Here is a 6,985-nt window from a genome sequence, read left to right on the forward strand (position 1 = left end):
ATGGCTGGAATGTACAATTTCCAAATAGTTTTCGGCACTGTGGAGGAGAGGATGCTGGGAAAAAGCAAGAGGAACTGTGGGTTTGATACTACTATAAGTGGAACGACTGAAAAGCTGTTTAAGGTTGAAAGCGATGACTTGGGTCTTCAGCTGAACCCCTTCAGTGTCGCCCTACACAGCAGGTCGCTACCCTGCACTTTGGGTCGCAACACGACATTTGGGTTCATGGTTGTAGGCCATGACGTTCCATAGACTCATACTTTGGGCCATTCCTTCAGGCCCTGGGATAGAAGATCCCTCAGACTTTCGGCCCCTGAAGAGGAAACCGCTGCAAAGGGTTGTCACCCCACCACAGGTCATCAGCCTCCTCCTCATACAGAAGACATTTTCCCCAAAACGAAAAGAAGACAAAGACGTAATCGTGCAACTTTCTTTATGACGGGATAATCTATTATTAAATTTTGTATATAAATGTATTGTGAAAATTCTTTAAAATCCCGTGTTGACATTTGCCAGGGTTTTTTCTTCCTGCCTGTTTCCAAGTGTAACTGAGCACGGTGATTTTCATCTGAGCTGAGCCACGTTCTGGCGTTTGCTCCTTGGTGACATCCAGCAAGCCGGACGCCTTTTTCTCGCCGTCAGCTCGTTTTTCCTCACTGGACAATGGCCATTGCAGAGCCGCTGATAAAGAGCTTATTCATGTTTTGACTCCCGGGCCATCGTGGAGTGATGAATAACACCGCCCAGGGCTGTCATTCTTCCGAGCTGAAAGGAACCATGTAACTGCCTCCTCCTTGGGGTGACTGACCCGATCCTGGTCCCGGTGGTCCCGCGGGTACACGGGTTTGAGATCCACAAGAACGCTCAGCAATTGGACACCGCTGTCTGAAAAGCCTCTGAAGCAGCAGATCCACCGACAGCACGAAGGAAATGTGTGATCTGTGAATCTACCAGAAGCTGAAGAGAAAACTTCATGGATGAGCGGAACCTGTGGGGGTGCGAGTTACAACGCAGAGAGCCCGGGAGAAAGTGTCGTGTTTATTTTTGCAGATGGATGCAGTGAAGCAACAAACTTCTGGAGGGTTCCCTTATTCAGCAGCCTACGGAGAAGGTATCTGACAAGATTTGGATGGACAGCAGCTCAGCGCTGACCTCGCTCATCTCCTCTCAGCCTCTGCGTGGATCTGTTCTGGGTCAGAAATCAGCCGTCACAAGTCACACGGTGTCCCGTGTACGTGGGACCCACGTGATGTTGACGGACCTTTGTCTGATGGCTGCTTTGAGCTTCGGTGTGAGTTGTGGCTCTGATCACCACTAGGTGGCGCTCTATTCACTTGCACACACTACCGTGGGTCTGAAACAGTTCAGTCAGGCAGTTCTGGTTTCAATCCCTGTGAGGACTGTTACTCCCCCACGTACCGGTGAGAGGACCGTGCCCAGCCCGGCTCTCTGAGCGCGTTTGACTCAGTCCCCGCTGAAACACAGTTCTCCACATCAGCCACGCTGCTCCATGTGATGCTAACAAACTCCCATATTTTACCTTTTTATACTTTGTCCAGAATCATTAAAGAATACGGTAGCACTGCCCCCACCCCCAGCATCACATGTGTCCTGAATGTGTTTGTCTCAATGTGCTGTTACCTCAGTCCGGAGGCGGCAGCCACCTTGCTCTAAAACGTAAGACTAGGTCGGCTCCAGTCTCCACGTTGGTGCCGTATGTCATTCGGAAAATACCGAAGTTGTCCCTCTCCACACTCCTGCTGAGCAACTATGAGGGCGGCAGCATTTCCTCGTCCTTTTCAGCCTCCAGCATTCCTTTCCCCTTGTTTTCCCATGGAAGGGGGCTGGCAGTGTGGGGGATGACTCTGGAATGTTCTTCCCCCAGCTGCTCCGCGGGACTTTGACCCTGGACAGACATAGTCCGGCCTCCATGCGGCATTCTGGTCTGGACACCCCCTGGCTGTGCAGGTCCAGCACACATAGTTCCCAGGGTTGCATGGGAGACACTTCTCTCCAAATCTCCGTACAGTGATTATTAACCAGTTTATAGCTGACACAATCTAAGGTGATTTACCATCTTACATACACTGTAACAGAAAAACATTGTTACATGCACCCTCTAGTCATTACATGTGTAAAGCAGAGCAGTGTAACACACCTGCGTGGGAACTGAACCCAAGTACAGTAGGACAGCTCTGGCGCTGTGAGACATCATTTCTACCTGCTGCGCCACTGTGCCATCCACATACTATTGGGTTCTTACATAAGAGAGCAAGCGGAGGGCACATTGTGCTGCGGAGGCGTGGGCGGGCTGGAAACATCCCGGAATGATGATGTCATGAGGTTAAAGGGGCCAAAGTGTTCAGATGAAGATTCACCCAGAAAGTTTGGTTCCCACCCCGATAAATATTCCACAGAACCCGCCCCGCAGCTGGATACCACACTTCACTGTGCGCTGTAGAGGCTAGAGGAGTCGGTGTGAATGTCTAGCGCCCCCACTGGACAGGTCTGTTCCAGCAAAAGTGAGAACCCTCCTCCGGCTGCCGTTACAGTGTCGACTTCTTCCTCACACAGGAGCGCGGTGCAAACGTACCCAAAGTGGCTGTAGGACCAGGCCTGCACTGGACCACGTTTGGGTCTGTTTGGGTCTATCTGGGTCGCAGAGGTGTCGAGCTGTGGGTGGGATCCTGCACACGCTCCCAGTCACACTGCACCCCCACCCCCGCACCGCCGCCCTCGAGCTGCTTGCATTACTAAAAATGGAAGTGCGGCTTTCTGAAGGAGGCCCTCTCCGTTCCCCGAGCCGACCGCGTGTGGGGGACGCAGGTGATGGATAGGATCGCGCTCGTTTATTTTTTTAGGGTTCGGAGTCGGAGCCACTTGCGTAAGGCAGAATCTGTTTATAGAGCTGTGCGTTTCTGGGAAGCGATTCAGATCGAGTCCCCCACTCAAGGGTACAAGAGCAGAGCCCCTGCTGGACCTTGAACTGGCAACTTTCCCTGCAAGATGTCAATGCCTGTAACCACAAGACTGAACTGATATCTAATCGAAACATAAATATTTCTCGGAACAATGAATCCTTCAGGCCGCATGTGTTTGTAATTTATTTTGTGTTTCTCAGTTATTTCTATTCCTGTTTTATGCAGGGGCATGAAAATATGGGATATATAAACATTACATGAAATAATACAACACGCCAAGATTCGTGTGAACTTTTTACACTAGAGAAACAAATTTCTAATGTTGCAAGAAAAATACAAACTTCAGTTATGACATCCATTCATATGCTGTACATAACAAACCTGCCTGTACGCTGTTTTCAAAAGAGTGAACCGTGCTTTAAAAGCAGAAGCATGAATATTCATAGTGTTTGTGTCTTGAGGGTTAACCTCTGTAAAAAAGTGAAGCCAAGCGATGTTAATTGGGTTTATTTGTAAATAAGTTAGGAGGATATTAGGTTAGTTTATCTCTGTAATGTTGATGTTGAGAGTAATGGCTCAATTATTTCAGCAGATGCTACAGCAAATACCTAAACGATGTGTGCCGTGGGTTCGGATCTAATGCAGAACATGGATTTCGTACATCTGCGACTCGACCTCAACCCGCCTTCGGTGGACTGTTTGATACTGTGTCTCATCATCTTTTAACATGGAACGGGATGATTTTAATTTCCCCAGGAGCCACAAAACTGAAGACAAACTGAGCCCTTGAGGACAATGATCAATACAGGTGGCCCCAGATTTACAACAGAGTTACGTTCCACAAAACTCATCATAAGACGAAAATATCGTAAGTCAAAAATGTATTTAATACACGTAATACATGCCTCTGCGTGGCAGACTGGGAGATGCAGATCGCTGCCGCTGCCCAGCATCCGAAGAGTATCACACTGCATGTTGGTTGCCCAGGATAAAATCAAAATTCAAAATTCGAAGTACAGTTTCTACTGAACGCCTGTTGCCATTTCACCATCGTAAAGTCAAAAAATCGTAAATTGGGGACCACCTACAATTCTGATTGGTCTGCTTGTTTTTACACCTCAGACCAAGTCGTGATGAGTTCAAGAAGTCGATCCTTTCTCATCGGTTCATTGAGAAACTGCTAACATCTTAAGCCCCTCCGGGCCATCTTCTCCATGAACATCTAAATGTTAATGAGGGGAAAGGAAGGGGTTGGAAATTACTCAAGTGCAGCATCCTCTTGGGGTGCCACACTTTAACATTGCTGGCTACAGGCAGCAAAATGAAAGCCATCGTGTAAAAGCAACAAAAATGTTAAAGCAACGAAAGTCCCACTGATCGTTGCCCGTTTTTTCCTTCTGCTAACAGGAAGGATACTGGTGGAAAGTCAAAATGAAAGTGTTTGGAAATAAAAGCGACTAACCCAGTAGTCAAATGTTAGCCATTGACCAAATTTACTAAAATAATTTTGTACAATCAAGCACAGATTACAGCAAAAGTGGCATGACATGGTGTACATGAGCAGTCGCACGCGTCGGAACATGAGAACGATCAAATGCCCACCGTGAAATACTACAGTATTTGGAATGAGGTCTGTGTATCTGGTCCAGAGTGGTGATTCCACAGTCAGCGATGCTGTTGTGTGTTGATGCGTGTTCATCAAACAGTCTAGAACAATCCGTGTACCTTCTTAATTAATTACTATGTTTGCGAGAAGCAGTGTGTGGTGCCACCGTTAGTATTTACAGTCCATCTGAGCCCGATGTGTTCGCTTTGCAATAACAACACAGGTATGGAAATCATGCAGCTGCAATTAGTGTTCTTACGTGGATATCGCAAAGTAATAAACACAGCCATGTTTGCGACCAGAGAATCCCGCTCACTTTTGGGCCCGGGTTTTAAATTCAAAGCTACGTTTAAATCCCGAGGGGCTCCACAAGAGGGCGCCACGCCCATTTGCTGAGGACAGCGGTCCGCCGAGCCAAACGTCCGCTTCGGATTCATCTGTGAAAGTCGGCCTCGTCTCCGATGACCTGATGGAGCTGGAATGCGTGACATGGGGAAGAAAAAACACCAGCACAGCTTGCAGTGCACTAACATTAAAATGAAAATATTTTAAAAATTCCCCAGTGCTTATGAAACAAGCCGAGCCCAATAGGCCTACCATCTGATGATGCCATGCTAATGACATTCGTGCTAACGGCATCTGATGCTATGCAAATAACATAATTTGACAAACGTTAAACTCGAAGTGTCTGTAAGTGGTAAGTGTCTCTTATGTGGCAAAAATAACAGCACAATTTTCCGCGTGCGCGTTCTGCGTGACAGTGCGTGAATCTGTGTGTTTGTGGTTCAAACCAACAAAAACTGAATTTTGGTGAATCAAATTACAAAAAACATTTATACTTATATTTCACTACATTTTGGTTTAAGAGGGAGAGAGTGAGAGAATTCTGGTACCGTCACTCTGGGTGATGACACGCGGGAGAAATGTTCATGAATGGGGAGGAAAGCCTAATCTGTGGATTCCAGTCCGAACTGGAGCTCCGGTTCTCTGATCGTATGGGTTATTATACTCGGACCTTGTTTTTGACCAAACGCCCCAGCTGGGCTTTGTAGGGGCTGAACAGGTACAGGTCAGAGGAGCTTCTGCAACCCATCTTATTGAGGCCTCATCCCCATGGGCACATCCACCCACCTCCCATCCTGATGACCCCGCCCACCTGCCTGCCCATGGTTTCACCCCTCCTCTGCCCAGTCCTTGATGGGCTACCCTCTGGACATACCCCCTACTGCCCGTTCCTGATCAGCCTACCCTGTGTACCTGCCCCCTGCCCCCTGCCACCCCACTCCATGTGACCTGACCTCAGGACATGCCCGGTGCTGCTCCTGAGACACTTACTGAGGATCTCAGCAGAGACAGGAAGCGTGTCTTTTTTCGGGAACCATGTGTACCACAAGAGGCCCAACCTGTCTCAGTTCCCTCCGTAAAGGTTAACAATAGCTGTTTCTGATTCGCTGCACCTCCCAGGCACTCTGCAGAAAGGCAGTTGTAACTGATCCTTACAAACTACACTAGCCCTCACAAACATATATATTTGGGTACCAAGATTATTGACACTTTTTACTTCCCTCATATAATATTATTCTTCATTTATCTGACTTTTCTGCAAAGTGTTACAACGTTTCTATTGTACACCAAGCTATTTGTAATCACACACACAGCGACTGAAGCCGCTTGTCCCAAGCGAGCCAGAGCCCAACCCAGCAACACAGGGCATAAGGCTGGTGGGGAGGGGACACACCCAGAATGGGATGTGTAAGGCTGGAGGGGGAGGGAACACACCCAGGATGGGATGCCAGGTTGTCCCAAGGCGCCCCAAGTGGGACTTGAACCCCAGACCCGCCAGAGAGCAGGACCCGGCCAAACCCGTTGCGCCACCACGCCCCCAGCTATTTTCAATGATGTACCTATTTAAAGAACTGGGTAATATCATTTCAGGGTAAGAGCCTTGATCAAGGGTACAACAGCAGGAGCTGAGATTCTAACCTGGGTCCTTTGGGTCCAAAGGCAGCGGTTCTGATTGCTACTCATTGGCAAAAAGTTGACATCATTTTCGGACCGTTGCGCCGTATGGGAGTTTGTCCCGGTCCACTCTTGATAACGGAGGTCAGCTCTGCACATGAAGCTGATGGATAACTATTTCTGACCAGATGCAGTCTGCTCTCTGTGTGAGCCTATAAGGGTGATCACCTGTCCACGCCCTCTCAATATGCTTTGCGAGTGGATGGACCAGGTGTGGAAGCCAACGCTGCGAGACAGCAGGTTTGCATGGCAAATGCACATGTAAACGGCCCGAGCCATGCGGGACTCTGTGAGAGGACCTCGGCACTCCATGGCGGTTACAGTACTCGGAGTGAGGGGGGTGTGCTGGGGACAGGACAGGAGATGCAGGAGGAAAGAGGTGGCCTGGTTTCCTGCCACGTCCCAACACCCCATCCTCCTGGGCACAGTGGGGGGGGGG

Source organism: Scleropages formosus, chromosome 1 (assembly GCF_900964775.1).
Source record: "Scleropages formosus chromosome 1, fSclFor1.1, whole genome shotgun sequence".
NCBI classification, from domain to species: Eukaryota; Metazoa; Chordata; class Actinopteri; order Osteoglossiformes; family Osteoglossidae; genus Scleropages; species Scleropages formosus.